Below are 21,592 nucleotides of genomic sequence, written 5' to 3' on the forward strand. Positions count from 1 at the left end.
TAACAGATAAACTATGGGTAATTTTAAGGCATAAGATAAAAATAAAAACCCAACCAAATTAAATACAGTACTTACTTGTTCCATCCCATTTTATCGGTTATACTTTGTATATAAGTTTGGATTTAAGTTTGTTAAGTAGAAAAAATACCTGACACCTGCCCCTTCCTGGACAATAGTTTGACACCTGCAGCCCTACTGTCTTACTTCCACATTTTTTGCACTCCATATTGCCCCAGAACCTAAAAACCATAGAATGCAATATTTGGAAATGGTAACACATACCAGACAAAAACAGAAAGGCAAGGATCAGCTCAGCAGCCCACAGTCACTCCTTCATGCAAACTCCAGAGACCGCAACGTGCTTAGGAATGTCTAAAAGACGACGTCTGTGATCCGTGACGTCACCTCTTCACCCGGCTTCTAAACGTAGCGTCTGACTCCCTGCCTGCCTCGGTTTGCGAGCAGTTTATAAAAGCTATAACTTTAAGTGGGAGGCAGGCAACCTTTCCGAATAAGAGCTGCATACAAACATTCTTTTCAACTGCATAGTGCAAGTCACCCAACTCAGTAAGGCATTAGGTTTTTTTTTTAAATAAATTTCTTTACATTTTTTCTCTTAATGCAAACAGGGAGATTTGGGGATTTGCAAGAATGTTTATAACCTTTACATTGTAGGTTCTTCATATCCTCCTGTCTCATCCCCTGACCTTTTTGTTTTCACATTTCATTTGCTATATTATTGTAGTAGTAAGTGCTCAGGGACACTGTTGCCATGGGGCAAGTTGAATTTCTTGCCTCAAGTAGCAGCATCCACTAGGTTAACAGGGGTAGAAAAAGCCACTTCTGGTAGTTTTAAAGGAGAACTAAACCCTAAAAATGAATATGGCTAAAAATGCCGCACTGTATATACCGCACTTAATGCACCAGCCTAAAGTTTCAACAATGATCCAGGACATCAAACTTGTCACAGGGGGTCACCATCTTGGAAAGTGTCTGCGACACTCACATGCTCAGTGGGCTCTGAGCAGCTGTTGAGAAGCTAAGCTTAGGGGTCGTTGCAAATTATCTAGCAGAAAACGAGGTTGGATTGTAATATAAGCTGATGCTACAAGGCTGATTATTAAATTCCCATACTAGTTGCACTGGTTTCTGTGCTGCCATGTAGTAATTATCTGTATTAATTACTAATCGGCTTTATATTGTGACATTTATATTCTATGTGTACTGTATATTATGAGTTGGTCCCGAAGCTCAGTAAGTGACATCAGCATAGAGCATGTGCAGTGAATCAGCAGAAAAGAAGATGGGGAGCTACTGGGGCATATTCAGAGACACCGATCTTTACTGCTAAAGGGCTGTGGTTGCCTTGGGCTGGTAAAGAAGCCCAAAACATAATGTACAACATTTCTAGCTTACTTCTTTGTTAAGCTTTAGTTCTCATTTAAGAGCTGAAATTCCACATTTTAAATAGGAATGATGGCCCATCCTTACACCCCTTTGTTGGCTAGATATGTGCAGGGGGGGGGGGAATCAGCGGCCAGGCCAGAAAGTGTTGGTGATATATCTATAAATAAATGGCAATAGTTTTCAAATGACATTTTTTGATTTTTAATTGTTATAGCCGTCTACTTACTTTTTTCTGACACAGTAAACAGCTACTCCAATAATGAAAATAACTGCTGCAATAGCAGAACAAGCTGCAATTAATATTGTTGTCAGGTCTAAAATAAAGGAAGAAGGCAGTTACTTATAATGTAATATTAAGAAGTTGAAAAGGAAAGGCAGTTGGTATATACATTATTGGATACCACAAGTGATACAGCTAATAATTCAGTTTCTTAAGACAATTGTCAATTACATTAGTGATAAATAAATTATTTCATTGACTATTTGTTCCTACTTTAAGCGAGATTAAAGAGAGATTTTTGTGTTATTGTTATACCTTTATCTAGTTTTGATTTTTGATAATTGATTTTTATGTTGTATGATCTTAGTCTTTTATTTAACTTAATGATCTATTGGACATAGATATGTTTTAAAGGGGCTATTTGCCTTCCAAACACTTTTTTTTTCTTTTCAGGTGGTCAGAAATAAAGACTTTTTTCCGTTGTTCTATATTTTTTTTTTTTTTACCTGTTTTCTAATATTCAATTGTAATGCTTCATTTTTAAGCCCAAGGGGAAGGGGTAACCGACTCTGTAACTGTTCTAAATTTTAGTTGCTCCATTTCCTATTTTTGGTGATGCTCAGCAGAATCCCTGAGTTTAAATAAAGGCAACTGTGAGAACTGATACAATAGTTTCTAATATTCCACAGATGCTGCTGAGAAATGTATCAAATTGTAACAGTTTGCAGATTCTGCACCTGGATTACAGATATTCTATCCTGAAACACCAGCGACAGGAACATTAAAGGTACATCAGTGTGGTCTTCACCCAACAGATATCTGGCTGATTTTTGGACCTACTTTTATTTCTCCTTTAACTTTTCCTATGAAGTAGACTGTGATATGCTGAAATAATTTGCAGTTGGTTTTCATTTTTGAGGTTTCTGAAGAATTTAACTTTTTTATTTGCAGCTCTTTAATTTGAAGATGACTTGGCTGTCCTGGTCAAATTTACCTTAGCAACCAGGAACTGATTTCAATAAGAGTCTTGAAGATAAAGTAAAAAAAATGATCAATATTAATAACATTGTAGCCTTACAAACAATGAATTTTAGCTGCCAGGGTCAGTGACCCCCAAGAACCAGATTGCTATTTAAATTTCAAGCTAGAAAGAGGCAACGGAGAAAGGAAAACGAAGACCAACTGAAGAATTGATATTCAAAGTTACTTAAGATGAACTAAACCCTTTAACCCTGTTGTCTGCTGAACCAGTTTTCGGAAGAAAGGCAACTTTAAGAATATAATCGCTCCTTCTAGTTGTAAAGGCACAATGGTCTGTAATACAGAACGAGATACAATAACACCAACATACCACACAAAACGTTTAAAATTGCCAATGGAAGAAGCTTCACGTATTCACGTGCTTCTAGCTGAGCAGGAAAAACTTCTGCAGATAGCTCATTATAGATGTAAAAACATAACAATAAATGGCCCACACCCAGCAAAATAGATACCAGATCTCCCTTTAAACAATGGCTCACCTGATTCAGTTTGGATAAACATAACAGAAAACTGTATCTGAAGCTTCTTGGACCAGACCTTAGGCTTACAGTTAGAGATGTTAAGCCAGAAAGGATAGAAAAGATTAATGGAGCTGGGAAGGGTATCATAATCTTTCAAAACAATATCTGGCCCAGCAGACTTCTGTTCCTTTATGTTAATAAATGCACGTCCAGTTTCACATATAATGGCCATTCTGTCTTTTGCAAATGCTAACTTCCCAAATTGCTTAGAAGGCATCACCATGAGACAGATACAGTTTCTGGCAGTCCCTCGTACCAGTTAGGGGTCTGTAAAGTCACTGTAGAGTTAGGAGCTGGAGCAACAGTAATTATACATTCCTCCGCAACATGAAAAAAAGTGAAAATGAATGTCTAACAAACCTGAAATTGCAAAAAAAGGTCATCAATTCAATTTCGAGTGTAAAGGAATCACAATTCAACAATACATACACAGAATGGTACCCAAAGTAAAATCCAGCCTTGGAACTAACTTCATATTATGTAGGATATGGTTTTAACAACACTGCAGTCACTATGATCTGCACAATCTCCATCCATTAAAGAGATACTGACACCAGAAATTAAACTCCTTTTTTACATCTATCATAATATTGCATTTGAAAGGTACTTATACATTTGCCATAAAGTATTTGCAGGATGCTTTTACATTATCTGTCTGATGTCCCATGTTACTGTATGAGGGGGCTGCCATATTTGTGCAGCAGGAGTCTGTTAACATTAGAAACTTTAAAGGAAAACTATACCCCCAAATGAATACTTGAGCAACAGTAAATTAAAGAATCTTGTCATACTGATATATATATATTTAAGTAAATATTGACCTTTTACATCTCTTGCCTTGAACCACCATTTTCTGATGGTCTCTGCGCTGCCTCAGAGATCAGCTGACCAGAAATACTACAACTGTAACTGTGCGGAAACCACAGGTTTATCCAGGTGAGCCGACTTGCACACACCATCGTTGGGTCAGGGCAGGCCCTTGCTGCTAGGGCATATAAGCATATTAATGTCTGCAACCAGGGCCACTATTGGGAGGCTGTTGTTCAGGCCTGGATAAATCTTCCGCTGGAGAGGCCCGTCCCACCGCACTAGCTAACCTTACACTTACTTAAAGGATAAGTAAACCTTTAAAATAAAAGGTTTCTGAGATATTTTGCAATGTACATTCATTATGTATTTTCTTTTTATTTCTAGATATTAAGGGATACATGTACTGTTAACATGAATGAATTTTGTTAGAACAGCACCACCTGGTCAATTTCCAACCAGTCTGACAGAACCACCAAGTAGTCAAGCAAGTTGTCAGGAGAAATAAAGAGGCTGCTCTGAAGTTCTTCTGCTTAGGAAAGGTTTGAGAAAGGTTTTTATTTTTTTCCTAAGCAGAAGAACATCAGCCTCTTTCTTTCTCCTGACAACTTGCTTGACCACTTGGTGGTGCTGTCAGACTGGTCGGAAATTGACCAGCAGATGGCGCTGTTTTACAAAATTAATTCATATTATCAGTACATGTATCCTTTAATATATTGGAATGAAAGCAAAATAAATAATGAATGTACATTGCAAAATATCTTAGAATAGGGCCCTCATCATTTTTCCATTCATTTATTTTAAAGGTTTACTTATCCTTTAAAGGAGAAGGAAAGTCATTTTTACTTGGGTGCCAAAAGTTAGGCACCCCCAAGTGATTGCATTTACATACCGGACACCCTGGGCTGGTGTACCTATCAGGAGAAATCTGCACTGGCCTGGGATTATTCCAGCGAGCACTATGGAGCTATAGTCTTACACCTTCTCCTTTCTTCAAATTTCCTGGGGTAGACGCATGTGCAGTAGAATGAAATAGCCGTTAAAGGAGAATTAAACTCTGAAATTATAGACCCTCCTCCCCCCAGCCTAAGTGTTACCCCGGGCAAATGCCTCTAACCTTTTACTTAAAGTGATACTGACACTAAAAAATGAATTTTAGCATATGAATGTACATTAAATGTTACCTATAGGTCATGTTGATCATATTTTTGCTGAGAGGTTTGTTTTTGTATATAATTGTTAGTTGAAGTTCCTAAGCCTGACTCTCTGACACTCTGACTTTGCCAACCTGACTGTCCCATCTCAGCCTGTTAGTTACAGTTTCTAATGCTAACGGACTCCTGCTGCACAAATATGGCAGCCCCCTCATACAGGAACATGGGGGATCAGACAGGTAATGTAAAAGCATCATGCAAATACTTTATGGCAAAGTTAGAAGTAGCTTGCAAAGCCAATATTATAATAGATGTAAAAAAAAAGTTTAATTTCAGGTGTCAGTATCTCTTTAACCCTCGGTATAGATTCAGGCATCGGAGTTCACAGGCGCCATCTTCAACTGCTTTGAAAATTCTCTTGCGTTTCGGCATATGTGCAGTTGTCGTGAAACAGAAAATTGCACCAAATGCGCATGCGCCAACACGCCAGTCTCATTCTGAAGATTTCTGAAGAGAAGAAGATGGCGCCCGTGATCTCTGATGCCTGAATCTGCACCGAGGGGTAAATAAAACATTAGAGGCATTTGCCCGGGGTAACACTTAGGATGGGGGGAGGAGGGAGGGGGGTCTATGTCGGGTAGGGGGGTCGGGATTTTTTAACTTTAGGGTTGAAATCTCCATTAAAGTTTGGCTTTTCGCTATACTGAGCATGAGAGCCACGAGAAGAAAGAAGAAGCCGGAAGACGATCACTCCATGGTGCTCGCTGGTGTCAGGTAAGTAAATGGGATCACTTGGGGTGCCTAACTTTTGCCACCCACAAGTATAACAGTGTTTTTCTTATCCAAGTGCAAATTGATTTTTTAGATTTAATTTTGTAATCTGAGATGGGGCTAGACATATTGTCAGTTTCCCAGGTGCAAAATCTGGATTTTTATGTATGCATAGATATTAAAATAAAAGAAAATAGAAATTGGCCACTGATCACACTGGGCCCCTACGGCCTAGGGTAGCCTGTGCATTAAGGTGTCAGTGTAACGTAAACCACTGATTGGAATTACTTGCATATATAAATGGGGAAAGGGATTGGAGTTAGCTGTAATCACCATTGCTATTTTTCTGAAAACCAGAAGGCCGGGGTCTCTTGTAGTTGAAACTGTAGTGACTTAAAAGCCAACACTGCAATGCCTGCATTAGAGAAGCTCATAATATTGAATGCAAAGAAGCATTTTACTGAAAACATGCTTACATTTAATTTCACTTTCTTATAAAAACAATGTTCAGCTCAGCATTTTATTTTAAAGAGGGGAATTAAATAAATGGATTTTATGGGAAAACTTAAGTTTAAATTACAATTATGCATGCCCCAATGTAATTATAATTGTTTGCCTAATACCCAAGGCCAATGCTCCTGTTTGTTAAAAATTGTTCCAGCCCAGGGTATTTCTGCAAAGATCCTTATCACCATCTTCTTTTTTTCAAGGTCTGGGCAAGCACATGCTCAGCAGAGCAACAGCTGAACTTAGAAAGGAAAAGCCAGCCTTTTCACTCTAGTGCGCATTTGGAGGCCTATGCCTAGAGAAAAGAAGACAAGCGAGAAAGTTCTCCTTTAAGTCACATATTGGCTGCTAGTAAATTGTATTGCGGGGGGCACTTTGAGCCCAAGTTACGCCACTAACCCTAGTGGTCTAATATATTTATGTATTGTGCTAGTAAGTTTATATATAATATTTATATGCCACAAGAACCTTATTATTTTCCAACTGTCTTTTTTTTTGTAATTGATCACATGACCACTGATGTCATAATGCTCACTATTACTATTATTATAAATACCAAACCTGGTTAGATAACACCTTCATTATCCATCTGGCTTACTCTTTAATGGATCATGTGACCAATGATGTCAAAATGCTCACTCCGGATACAAAAAGCCCTTTGATTTAAGTTGTGTCAGTGTGATCGAGGAAGCTGAAGAGTGCGGATGTGCAGGTAAGAGACCTACAACTGAACATAACTGTCAAAATATAAAAAGGGACACATTTATCTGAATTGCACAAAAAAGGTAACACCCTAATAACCCTAAAAGTGATTAGAAAAAAAGTTAATTTCAAGTATTGGATAAAACACACAAAACTAGGGACAAATGTATTTGACTACCCTACTTCAAACCCAGTCAGTATAAACAATAGTTACACCAGTTTTTTTCTGAACTAGCAGTGTAAATACCAAAATGAAGAGTTTAAAACTTAACAAAGCTTTCTGGTAAGATTTTTGTCAGAATCCAAAGTTTGTATTGCTGTCCACTCTGGCTTAGATAATTTGCTATAAGACTTAAACCTCCCTGAAGTGGAATGTGTCATTTTTAGCAATTGTGCTTTAATAATTGGGAAAAAGTGGCAATAGAGGAAAGTGTATTGGTTAGGATGAATGTATTTGTGGGAAAATATTGCTACGACCGGTTCAGGGGCGTTTTTAAATTGTTCTTTAGGTTATAGAAACCAAGTGGATTTGTAAACTTCAAATTTGCATTTCTTCAAATAAGTTAGTATGGTAAAAAAAAAAAAAAAACCACTTTGGAAGACAACAACCTCTATGGTGATATCAAAGTACGGTTAGACAAAGTAAAAATCACTACTGATAACTGAATTTGTCCTGTTTTGCAAAAAAATTCTCAAAACTGTGAATAATTTGTGAAACTTTTTTGTTTCATGAATATTTTGTTGTGCGACAAATTGTGGACGCATGTCATTTTTGTAGCAAACTACATTAGAGTCTATGGGCTTTTTTTGATGTTTATGCTTTTGGAAGGCAAATTCACATGCATTTTATGCTCAACATACTGCTACACATGTATATACATATATATATATATATATATCTATATATATATATCTATATATATATCTATCTATATCTATATATCTATCTATATCTATATATATATATCTATCTCTATATCTATATATATATGCATCTATATACATCTATATCTATATACATCTATATATACATATATATATACACACATATATATATATACATATATATATATATATATATATATATATATTACTACTAGATTACAAACACAGGATCAAGTTATAATAAATCTGACCACCAACAATTTTCGAGGCTTTGTATTCCACATTTAAATGAATAAACCATTACGTGTGCTCCCTTTTTTTTGTTGTGCGTCTTTTTCTTTTTGTCGCACAAAACAAGCTTCAAATTTTAACATTCTTGCGAGCGGCAGAACCTGGAAGTTTGTGGCAAATCTGTACATGGTGAGGGTAAACTCTGGGGGTAGTAACCCCCCCTGCTGGAATGTCAAGTTTTGTGTTTCTGTTTGGTATGCCTGTGATTAATTGTGACCATATGGTAATGCTCCTCGTTTCAACATTCTTTTTTACTTTTTGGTATTTTAAATCTGTACCAATAAACCCTTACCCTTGCATTAGGTTCTTTAACTTTTTTGTTTGTCCCCTGTATGTTATACAACAGATATTATATTAAAGGGGAACTAAAGTCTAAAATAGAATAATGCTAGAAATGCTGTATTTTGTATATAAAATATAATCATGAACTTGCTGCACCAGAAGCCAAATAAAACAAATAATTTATGCTTTCAAAGTTGGCCACAGGTGGTCATCATCTTGTAACTGTTAAAGGAGAATTCAACCTGTAATAAAAAAAACCCCCTCCCCTGGGTAGATCCCCTCCCTCCTCCCCCCATCCTACCTGCCCCCCCCGGGCAAATGCCCCTAATTTTTTACTCACCCCTCCGTGCAGATTCTGGCCTCGGAGGTCACGGCAGCCCTCATCTTTCTTCAGTCTTTTTTGGCGCATGCGCAGTGGTTTGGGACCGGAAATTTACTCCAACTGCGCATGCGCCGAAAGTCACGAAGATTTTGAAAAAATTCTGTGACTTTCGGCGCATGCGCAGTTGGTTTTGGACCAGAAATTTACTCCAACTGAGCATGTACCGCAAATGCCACCAAGACATGAAGATTACCAGAGAAGAAGAAGATGGCTGCCCTGAACTCCGAGGCCAGAATCTGCACGGAGGGGTGAGTAAAAAATGAGGGGCATTTGCCCGGGGAGGCAGGTAGGCTGGGGGAAGAAGGGTCTACCCAAGGGGGTAACGGGGAGGTTTTTTTTATTACGGGATGAATTCTCCTTTAAACATCTTTGCAAGACCAAGACTATGCACATGCTCAGTGTAGTCTGGGCTTCTGTTGGGAGGCTAAGCTTATGGATCATCATAAATTATCAAAACAGCACAAGTCAAATAATATCTGCCATAGAAGCTGATACAGCAAGACTGATTAATAATCAGAATATAAGGGATGCACTGAATCCAGGATTTGGTTCGGGGTTCGGCCTTTTTCAGCAGGATTCGGATTTGGCTGAATCCTTCTGCCCGGCCGAGTTGAATCCTAATTTGCATATGCAAATTAGGGGTGGAGAGGGAAATAGTGTGACTTTTTGTCACAAAACAAGGGAATAAAAAAAGTTTTCCCCTTCCCACCCCTAATTTGCATATGTAAATTATGATTCGGATTCAGTTTGGTATATGGCTGAATCTTTTACAAAGGATTCAGAGGTTTGGCCAAATCCAAAATAGTGGATTTGGTGCATCCCTACAGAATATACAGACTGCATTGGGTCTGTGGAAACGAATCTCTACATGGTCGCTGGCTGCTCTACAGGGAAACAAACAAAGCTGCTTGAGTTCTGGGAAGTACGTTGGGGGGATCCCCTGCCTTTTGAAAGTATGATCAGTTTCCCTGCAGAGCAGTTAGGGACTGTTTGAAGTTTCCTATCTGCAGCAGTCAGAGCAAGTAAAACGAAGGGGGAATTTCACTGAATACAGTCAGGTTTATTATAAAAATGGTACACATTTTTTGATTAAAGTATATTGGAGATAAATTTTTTCATTAAAAAAAATAGTATTTTACATCCCCTTTAAAGGTAGTTCAGGAGGCCTTGGGTCTCCCACAGCCATGGGACCTAGGTGGCAACTCAGACTGCCCCAACTGTAATATGCCAATGGAAGCTATCAGAGGCTTTAAAATGCACTGCCAGCAGAATTAAATCTGTAAACAGCGAATGGGTTGCTGTGTGCCAGTACAGCCTTACATGCTGCCCAAGCCCCATCCGTTCTTTACAGGGAGAATGTAATGGTCAAAAATATTTACTTAAAGTGATACTAAAAACAACTTTTTAAAATATGAATGTAAATTAAAAGTTACCTAAAGGTCATGTGGATTGTTTTTTGCTTAGAGGTAATTGTTAGTTGAAGTTCCTAAACCTGACTGTTATGCCAACCTGACTATCCCATCTCAGCCTGTCAGTTAAAGGGATACTGTTTTTTACAAAATGTATCAGTTAATAGTGCTACTACTGCAGAATCCTGCATTGAAATCCGTTTTTCAAAACAAGAAATGGATTTTTTTATATCTAATTTTAAAATTTGCTATGGGGCTAGACATTTTGACATTTCCCAGCTGCCCTCAGGTCATGTGACTTGTGCTCTGATATACTTCAGTCACACTTTACTGCTGAACTGCAAGTTGGAGTGATGTCATTACCCCTCCCTCATACAAGCTGCTGTAATGTAAATAGAGCCTTGTCTGCTGAGCCTGTCAATTGAACAGGCAGGAATCAAGATAAGCTCTCACTGACACCACTTCAAAAGGATTGAAATAAGATAGTCCTGTGATCACTGCCCCCACTTACGTTTCAAAAAAAAAAAAAAAAAAAAAAAAATATATATATATATATATATATATATATATATAGCCTTCAAGAAGGACCAGCACTCCACTTGTTCAGGTGATCAAAAAATCTTTTATTTCACATCAAGCGTGTATCCAACGTTTCGGCCCACATTGGGGCCTTTTTCAAGGCCCCAATGTGGGCCGAAACGTTGGATACACGCTTGATGTGAAATAAAAGATTTTTTGATCACCTGAACAAGTGGAGTGCTGGTCCTTCTTGAAGGCTACATATTTTTACTTTGACCGCTGCACCCACGAAATTGTAAAGGAAAGAGTGCGGGTACTAACTGGACATTTATATATATATATATATATATATATAAACACACAATTCATTTTGGGCACTGGAAAAAATATTTTATATAGATAGTTTATAATATTTGTTTACACAAAAATAAATGGCAGAAACACAGGAGTACACTCCCAGGACTGATGACAGGCAATAGAAAAAAAGGATAAAATAAGGAGGACATACTTGAAAACCAGGAAAACTTAGGAGGAAGTCTAGGAAGGGTTAAAATAGCTCAGGAGAAAGGAGGCAGTAAGTAGTTAATGAAAAAAGAAGTATTGCAGGCAGTTTCTAATGCTAACGGACTCCTGCTGCACAAATATGGCGATCACATGGAGTCAAGATAGGTAATGTAAAAGCATTGGGCAAATACTTTATGGCAAAATCATAAGAAGCATGCAAAGTCAATTTTATGATAGATGTAAAAAAAGGTTCAATTTCTGATGTCAGTATCTCTTTAGATAGTATCAACCTTGATTTCTGGGGACATACTATGCTTTAATCTACCTTTTTAGCCTTCAGGAAATACATACTTAAAATGCCTCAATTCATACTTGTACTTTTAATGCTTTTTGAATGTCAAACAAGGAATATATTATGGTTTATATTTTTAAGTGTTATTTTTATGAACTGAGGGGGCTGCCAACATCTGGCCCTCAGTACCACAGATGTTGGGCAGCACTGACACTGAGTATTTATAAGTGTAATCATTCTATAGTATAGAAGTGTTCATATTTCTCTTACTCTAAGGGGCAGATTTATCAAGGGTGGAATTGAAAATTCTAATTTCCGAGTTTTCTATGGTCAAAACTGTCAAATTCGACTAGGGAGTTATTCAAATTCGATTCGAGTTTTTCAAAAAATTTGAATTTGATTTTCAAGATTTATCAAACTCTGGCCTTTTAAGAACTCAAATTAGACTATTTGCCACCTAAAACCTGCCGAATTGCTATTTAAGTCAATGGGAGTGGTCCAGGGATACATTTTGAGTTGTTTGCAGCCTTCCTGACAATTGAGATTTTTTTTAGAGAAAAAAACTAGAATCAAGTTTTTTAAATTCGAATCTAATTCAATTAGATTTTTTTAAAATAAATTTTGATTTCATGGGAGTTTTAAAAAACTTGAATTCAAAATTCAACCCTTGATAAATGTGCCTCTAAGTGTAGAGTGGTGTGTGTTCTCCCTCTCATACTGGGAAACCAAGGTAAATGCATGATTCCATCACATAGGGTAAATCAGTGGGGGTCATCTATAAACACTCTGCAAATTAACACCTCTGCAGTAACCCATAGCAACCAATCAGATATTTGCTTTCACCGTTCAACCTGCAGCTGGCTGAAAAATAGCTAGTTACTGATTGGTTGCTATGGGTTACTGCCCGGGTGTAAATTTGTCCAATGTTTATAAATGAGCCATACCAAGTAGTTGTTAAGGTTATGTAGAAGTGCTATGTTGCGGAGCACAAGCTATTAGCGATGTTAAAGGATGATTAGGTTATTTTCCCTTGAAGTTTATGGGAACCACTATAATTATGGCACATGTGTAATTGCCTTATAAAGATGAAATAAATCGAGAATATGCTGTAGTAAACTTTTTGGTCTTTATTCTTGTGAAAAAACAATGTAACAGACTCTCGACTGCAAAATCATCCTGAAAAATATGAAAATCTGCAAAATACAATTTGTGACTTTGCTCCAAACATTACTACACATTGCTCTATATATATTCGCACCTGGTTACAATACTGGTAAGTGCTAGTAAAAAAGCAGCAGTCAGATAGATCAAATATCCTCCTAAAGCGATTACCTTCTTCTGCTTCTTTCTTCGATGGCCCACGGTCAATGGTCAAAGCTGGCTTTTTTGTTAAAGTTCGGCTTTTCACTCTACTATGCATGTGCACCCATATGAAGATGGACGAACCAGAAAGACAATTAGTCTATGTTGCTGACATTTTAAGGATTCTGGAGTCCAGCTTCTATCATCTTTCTCACAGAATCTTCCTTTCCATTGTAAATGGATCCAGTGGTTCTTTAGCTGAAGAAACCTTAAAGGCAGACATAAAATAGTCTGAAGTAAGAAAAAAAGGCCACTGAAGGATATAGTTGCATTCAGGGGCGATCCTGCCCAATATGCCGCCCAAGGGCTTTCATTTTTGCCGCCCCCCCACGGCACTCACCTTCAGCACCAGCCAGGGGTCGGGAGGGTCCACATCACTAGTGCAGAGAGCGCAATTGCCGGTAATTCGGCTCTTAGTTACCAGGAGCGGCATTTTTGCCTCCCCTGGAAACCAGGGGGACGATGCCGCCTGGGCCGAGTGCCTCAAATGGCCTCATTGGCAGAGCACCCCTGGTTGTATTACGATACAAACCACAGTACACCTAACTACATCACAAAAGTATCTGGCTTGCCTGGTTCAAAATACTGCATGTGGAATCACCATTTTGAACACACTTTCCCTCTATTGCCCAGTATAAACCTGGGGCCCCTTCTGATACACTAAACTGTACATCATATTGTTCTGCAGGGCCCCTAATAGTTGTACTACCTGTATTTCTCAATGGCTTCCTAGAGTATACGCACTACTTAAAGGCACATGCAGCCCTAAAAACTTTTCCCTTATGTAAAAGATAGCATATGCACGTGGAGGAACTAAACCTTTTTTATCTCCTTCTCCTTTAGTCTTAAGCCCAGCAGCCATGGTAATAAGGGCATCGCCTTTGTGAAATCTGAAATAAAAAATATATAATAATTGTATGGGAGAGGTAAACGTATATGGCACGTAAACTTCAATAGCAGCATATGGGCAGAAAGTGTTATATCAAGTGAAAGGTTATAAACTGAAAAAAGTATTTGTGCAGGCCCAGCAAGATGATTGTGGCACCATCATTGACTCATTAATTATATTTGTATATGCACTTTCTGTATAGGCTTCTCTTTTTGTTTTAAGTGTAGAAGCTACAGAATAAGATGGCCATTCAAGGAATGCTGAAAATTTGTCATTCTTTGCTATGGCACAGACTATAACTAGGAAGCCCTGCTTCAGCTGGGTCCTTCTGCCTTATTCCACCTAACGTAGAGTTAATAAAATCTTGGTCCACACAAAGACACAATGGACAGATCCAACCCTACATTTAGTAAGCATAATGTATCTTAAACAAATACATCAAAATATTGAATGGTTATTCACCTTTAAATTAAAGTTTAGTATGACGTAGAGAGTGATATTCTGATAAAATTTGCAATTGGTTTTCATTTTTTATTATTTGTGGCTTTTTAGTTATTCATTTTTTTATTCAGCAACTCTCTAGTCTGCAGTTTCAGCAATCTGGTTGCTAGGGTCCAAATTACCCTAATAACCATGCACTGATTTGAATAATAGACTGGAATATGAATAGCAGAGGATCTGAATAGAAAGATGAGTAATAAAAAGTAGCATTAACAATACATTTGTAGGTAGTGTAGCTGTGACCACTATTTGAAAGCTGGAAAGAGATAAAATGGGCAAATAATTTAAAAGAAAAATATAAAAAAAATAATGAAGCAAAATGACCAATGGAAAAGTTGCTTAAAAATGATAATTCTATAACATACTATAAAGGTGACCCACCCCTTTAATGTGTATGTAAATAGCCCTAATGTAACATGTTTAGGGGGTGCAAGCAATGTGCTGGGGAAACTGCAGAGAGAGACAATGTTACAAGTTTGGGCTGCAGGGAAGAGTCAAGTTGAGAGGGGGAAGAACCTTGAGCGGTGCAGAAGGTACAGAGACAGAGCAGGGCTGCTGGGGAAACTTAGTTGCACATCAGGGATAACTGTACAAGTTTGGGGAGTGCTAGGGAGGGAAATGTTGTACAAGTCTGGGGAAGGGGGGTGTTGGGGAAACTTGAGGTGTGCAGAGGGGATTATAGTACAAGTTCAGGCTGAAGAGAGAGTGTTGGGAAACTTGAGGTGTGTGGAGAGGATAATTGGGCAGTGGGGGTATCAGTGCTGGCGGGGGTAGGAATTCTACCTCAGCAGAGGGGCCTGGGGAACAACTCCAGGGGCCTGTGCAATTAACCCCCAAATTGCTCCCTAAACCCCCACGACTTCCAGCTGCATATACTCTGCAAGTATTCTACAGAGATCTCCCTCCAGCTGCCAGCAGCCCTCCAGTTAACACACACCCTATTTTCACACACAGCAAACTAATTTACACACATTTATAAAAGCTTTTCTTATTTTATTTCATTCAGTGAGACACACAGATTCTCAGATTTCCTTATCTCCACTCACTGCCGTGTTGTTAGCCCTTTTCTATCCATCCTCTTCCATCCCTCCCCCTTCATGAGTCCTCCATCTCCCCTTCTTAGTCAGGTGTCAGCCCTCATGCTACTTGCAAAACTCAAAATCACTGCACCTTTATTGCAGTATCATATCTGCTCTCCACCATTCTGCCTCTTTCTGGGATTTTTCACTCAGATTTCCCACCCCAGCATGTCTCAGCCAATGGTTTCCCAACAGAAGGTGGGCACATGTATGTAATCCAATCAGAAACGAGAATTATATGATTGCTATTAAGAAGAGCCAATCACAAGTGATTGCTCTCTACGAGTTCTGATTGGCTGCCGCATGGTGGGCTGGCCCTTTTTGCCGGAAACAGAATAGAGGAGGAGCGTTATCTTGCAGCTCAAATGACAGGAGCCACTAAGGAGCATTGATAGCGGATACTGGAGGTAGGATAAATACACTTGACCCCAAGACTGACAAGTGAGTTAGAAGGGGGAATAGAGGAGGCGTATGGAGCATGTGGAGAGGGCAGATAGAGGAGGGCTGGGTTAGGGGAGGGCTCAGGGCGGAGAGTGAAAAGAAGGGATGGAGCAAGTGAGTCTGTTTGGATAACTGAATGAGAGCGCTGGAGTTTTGACAGAGGGAGATATCATGCAGGACTCTGTACTGCTTTATACAGTTGAGCAAGGAGACATTGGGGGTGGGCTGGAGTTCCCATTCACTTTATAGCGCTCCCCTATGGATCGGATCGCTCTATAGTTTTGCAGACCTCAGACACTATTCCCATGGGGGGGGGGTAAAAGAGCAAATTAATTAGAGCTGGAAGTTGTAGTTGAAAAGTGCTGCTAGTGAAGGAGTAACTTAGGGACCATGGACAGCGGCTTCAGTACCTGCCTATGGGGACGGTCCTGCCGCATGTGAAGCCACGCCCCCTGTTTTCTATTGGCTCGCGGAGCAAGCAACGAATGAAGCAGGTGTGTGAGAATGTTGCTGAGCCGGGTTTGCTGAAAAGAGGAGGCAGTTTTGGGGTACAGTAGAGCTGTCCATTTGTGCTCCTCCCACATACAGAACCTTCGAAAGTGAAGCTTCATAGCAGGGTCCCTTCTAACTGTAGCACCAAACGCCCTGATGGCTTCTCTGCAGAGGTGAGTAATAATGTGTTGCAGCCACTGATACGGACAGGCAGCTGATATCTTTGCATATTACTGTTGCACTGCTCTGTTCATTGCATTTAGTTGAGGCGACTAAATCTGATACTAAATCTGATCCCATAATCCACAGTCGGGCTGCAGGTTATGGGTTAGAAATTGCCGGGTTGTTGGGGTGTTTATAACAGCTGTAGAGGTGTGTGTGTCGGAGATGGGCCGAATATGTCAGGCAAGTCATTTCTCCCCATGTGTGAATGTGCTTCACTTGTATTGCTGCACATGGGGACCAAGGATTAATGCGGGGTGCTAGTGTTTACAATTATTTCAGTTGGCATGAGGTGTAAGTAATGCGAGTGCCGGTTTTTACAAGGTAGTAACTGTCTCTGCCCACGTGCAGTACAATGAACAATGCGCATAGCCCTCTTGAAGCCACGCCCCCCCGATTTCTATTGGCTGATCAATATGACAGTTATTTCAGTTGGCATGAGGAGAAAGTAATGTGGGGTGCCAGTTTTTACAAGGTAGCAACTGTCTCTGCCCACGTGCAGTACACTGACCAATGGGCATAGCCCTCTTGAAGCCACGCCCACATATTTCTATTGGCTGATCAATATGACAGTTATTTCAGTTGGAATGAGGAGTAAGAAGGATAGACTTTTGCTTCTGAGTTTTTGCAGTTCCAGCAGATGGCAGATTGGACCCCAATACTGGCAGGGAGGTGAGATGCTTTTTAGCACATAGTAAAAATAACAAATAAAAAACAAACATATAGAAAAAGTATTGGAGAAGTGATACTTATATTGGCTAACAATAAAAATACTTTGCAAGGTTTCAGAGCACCAGGTTTTTGTTTGTGATATTGGTGACAGTTAATTCGGTTGGAAGGGGAAATCAGTTGGAAGGACTGCAGGTTGTGAGGTCTGGCTAGTATGCAGCAGATACATAACCAAGAAGGCTAATTTTTAGTTTAACTAAATCGTGCCGAATTCTGGGATGAACTGCCTAGCAGTTAATGATGACAGTTCGTTGGAAGGAGGAATTAATAGGATGGATTGCTGCTGGTTGTGCGGTCTGGCTAGTATCCAGCATAAGACAGTACCTACCCAGTAATGGCAGGAAAGTGAGATACGGGAATATGTCAGGTTGGTAAATTTCTCCTTGTGTGTGTGAATATGTGTTACTGGTAAAGCTACTTGCTGCATATGTGAACTGGGATATCTATAGGGTGCCAAGGTGTAGATAGTGATGGCAGTTATTTGCATTGGAAGGAGGAATCATTAGTCTGGGGTCTTATTCGTATCCAGCAGACATTAGGCTGTGTCCTGATTCTGACAGAAATGTGATATACTATCTTATCATAATTATTTAACCGCAAGGGTTGGCAAAAACAGTTTACCTTATTGCTTAAATATTTACATAGTTATGAATATCCCTATTACTGTCAGTTTATCTCATGAGCTTTTACCGTCATAGCACTTCATTTAATCCAATAAACTCAGATAGCATGATATACAGTAGATGAGAAATGGCTGGGTTATTTTAAGAGCAGTAGGTATGTGTTGATGGTGGGCTTTGTACTTGGAACAGCAAGTGGCGATTGGTTGTTATAATTGTATCGTTTGTCTTCTTTTAAAGAAAAGCACACATCTTTCAGAAAAAGACATTTTTTTAACTCTGTCACGTTTTATAAATTATAAAATCTGTCAGGTATATAAAAGCTAGTTCTTGTGTGTCTGCTCTGTACAGCACGTTTCCACCTGTTTTTCATTTGTTTCTTTAGGGGAAATGGTATGTTCACTGAATATAGGGGGGTGGCATAAACATAAGTTCAGTTACCAATAGAGAAAAATAAGCAAATAGTTCTGTTCAGTGTAGTACAAGGAACATTTTGATTGGTTGCCATTTGGAATATGCAGTGATGCTTTTTTTATAGTTAATCCCCTCTACCATAATATTTATTTTTTGTGCTAATTTTTTTTTTTTACCCCTACAGCTGCTGCTGAACAAAGCTTGGCTAGGAAAGACTGGTTCATTCAAGAAGAAAAGGACAAAGCCCCAGACAGGTACGTAGGAATTGTTAAAAATGTTTTCAGGTCCCAAAGCATCAGTGGCAGCATCAATGGCTATTTAAGGTACCTACACATTAGGCCCCTGGCACACAGGACATTTTGTTTGCAACTGAGGCAGAGAGCAATGCCCTTCTCCACTTGTGAGTTATGACTACTTCATGCTCATTATACTAATGATGGACTAGTTTACTATTGAATGCATACAGAACAGTTGCAGAGAGAGAGCTCAGTGCTGAAGCTGTCAAGTCAGTGTTTTGGTGGGGAGGCCCACCTGTCACTGTTCCATCTCATCTGTGTTCAATCACAGGCCTGTCCTTCATTTAAGTAGCAGTGACAGGTAAGAGGGGCATTTTTTTCTACCAGAGTTTTCCCCCTGAGAGCAGATGCCAAGGGCCATAGTGCTGTACCAGCCATTTCTGTGAATCGGACCTTAATTGCTGCATTTTGATGGTTCATGTATCTTCTTTTGAAACTAATGACCAAATGTACAAACACCAAATGAAGTGAAAAATAACCTTTTGTTTGCTGACATAAAACTGGGAACCTCTGTCAAAGATTAAAGGCAGAGCTCAGCAGATCACAAGTTATTTATTCACTTGTTGGGACTTTTATGGGCATATTTATCATAGGTTTAAAATAGAACATATTTCATAATCTTAAATAGGTAAATATAAAGCTGGGAAGTTACTTTCTGGTGCACTGTGGTGAATTCTATTTGGCCCTAAACTAAAAGAAAAACACATTATAGTTATATTTATCAAAGATTAAAAGATTAAATAGAATTTACCTTAGTTCGCCAGAAAGGAAATCTCCAGTTCTCTGTTCCCTTAGGAGCATATTTTGAAGTGGGGTAAATAGAGCAAATTCTGTTTTAAACTCTTGATATACTGTACAAGATCCTAAAGAGCCTTTATTAGTGAACAGAGCACTGGTGATCTGTGGGAAGATTTATTTTCATGCTTTATTATACTTTTTACTGTGTATCTCTAAATCTAAATTGCTAATGTATTACTTTATACTAATTTATATTTATGTATAGCCTCACTTGTAAGATGCAGATGTTATTTTGTTTCTGTTTATCTGTGTGGGCAATAGCAATACACGGTGTATATATTTTAAAATGTTGTGTTCTTTATTTTGGTTTGTTATTATGTTGAATATTTGAGAAGCATACTGTATGTAAAGAAAATTAAGTGCAGTGAGGGTTGATGTAGGCATTGAATTTGAAAGACGTTTATGTGTGGCACAACTGTCATGCATACAACCCACCAGGATACTGTACCTAACTGCAGGCGTATCTGTCCTGCAAACTCATTCTTGCTTGGTAAAGTTTTTCTATAATGGTGGTAGCAGGTTTATCATTTGTATGTTGTTGTTATTTTTCTTATGCTTATCTTTATTATTTATATATGAAGGATTAGAGCATAGAGGTGCAGAAACCGCGGCTAGAGCTTTCATCCTTTACGCATTTATCACAAGTCAATTTATACCCTTGGAGGGAACAATAGTGCTGAACAGTGTAGCTGCAGCTGTAGCTCCTTGTTTGATCTTGCAGTTCTGTAGCTCTATTGATATAATACAGTATCTTTGAGGTTTTTATATCTTTTTTTTATTTGCATTAGTAGTAATATTGTAGTATTATTAACTTTGAAGCATTTTCCTGTTGCAGCCCATAATATGTATTGATTGTTTCAGAGCTTTTATAGCATTAGCTAAGAGCATATAATGGCTACAAGGGGTGGCATTGGAGGGGAGAAACCCGCACAAACGTCTTTCTTGGCCCACTGCTTACTAATATAAAGAATTGTAACAACTTTCTATAATATTGAAAAGAATACGCACATTTACGGCTTAACAATGTAGAAGCAGATGCAGATCTGTGTTTACATTTTCAGAAAGGGCAGCATCTGTGCTGATAACATGGAACTTTAAATTATTATTTGCACTTATTGTCTTTGGTATAGTTTGTGATGAATTTTGTGTTTTGCTTTATGTTGTTGCGGTGGTCATCTGAAATTGATGCGGTGTGGAATTTGGTGCAGTAGACAGTATTGCAGGTAGTGAACATACTGGGGCGGAGAGAGGTGGCGTTGGCGGGGGCGACGTGTGTGCCTTAGGCATTTGCTTTGCACACAGGTTGCCCCACGGCCCTTTTACTTTGCTCTAGGATCATTTTGGAGCAAGGTGAAGGGACCCGCTGACAATTTTGTTCACTTGTGTCTTGCAATAGTGTTGCACTAGGTCTACAGTCGCACAGTTTTTCAGAAGGCCAAAAATTTTCTAGATTTTCATTATTGTGTTTCCTTTATTGTTTTAGAAATTGCTGTTTTATGTGTTTGCAATTACTAGATTCTTATTTGCCTTGCTATGTTTTCATGTTGTTTTTCAGAATATTGCTTAAGAACGTTATAGAGTTATAGTCGCTAAGAATGAATATACATGCATTGGGTGTTTTATTGAGGTTTATAGTGCTTTATGTTGTTGCGGGGGTCATCTGAAATTGATGCGGTGTGGAATTGGGTGCAGTAGACAGTATTGCAGGTAGTGAACATACTGGGGCGGAGAGAGGTGGCGTTGTCGGGGGCGACGTGTGTGTGCCTTAGGCATTTGCTTTGCACACAGGTTGCCCCACGTCCCTTTTACTTTGCTCTAGGATCATTTTGGAGCAAGGTGAAGGGACCCGCTGACAATTTTGTTCACTTGTGTCTTGCAATAGTGTTGCGCTAGTTCTATAGTCGCACCAAGTTTTCAGAAGGCGGAATCTTTTCTAGATTTTCATTATTGTGTTTCCTTTATTGTTTTAGAAATTGCTGTTTTATTTGTTTGCAATTACTAGATTCTTATTTGCCTTGCTATGTTTTCATGTCGTTTTTCAGAAAATTGCTTAAG

General features: G+C 38.9%; 1 long non-coding RNA gene across 2 annotated transcripts; it reads right to left on the reverse strand.

The window, feature by feature from the left end:
* Positions 1 to 1,640: 1,640 nt before the first annotated feature.
* Positions 1,641 to 15,946, reverse strand: LOC121400580. Of its 2 annotated transcripts, XR_005965833.1 has the most exons (5): positions 15,617 to 15,946; positions 13,876 to 13,946; positions 13,027 to 13,264; positions 3,148 to 3,549; positions 1,641 to 1,721 (listed from the first exon to the last, which is right to left on the reverse strand). It is a non-coding gene; the product is annotated as an uncharacterized LOC121400580 (long non-coding RNA). The 2 variants fall into 2 exon arrangements; XR_005965832.1 differs by lacking the exons at positions 1,641 to 1,721; positions 3,148 to 3,549 and having other exon boundaries at positions 12,807 to 13,264.
* Between the last annotated feature and the right edge of the window lie 5,646 nt (positions 15,947 to 21,592).

Source organism: Xenopus laevis, chromosome 2S (assembly GCF_017654675.1).
Source record: "Xenopus laevis strain J_2021 chromosome 2S, Xenopus_laevis_v10.1, whole genome shotgun sequence".
Taxonomy (NCBI): domain Eukaryota; kingdom Metazoa; phylum Chordata; class Amphibia; order Anura; family Pipidae; genus Xenopus; species Xenopus laevis.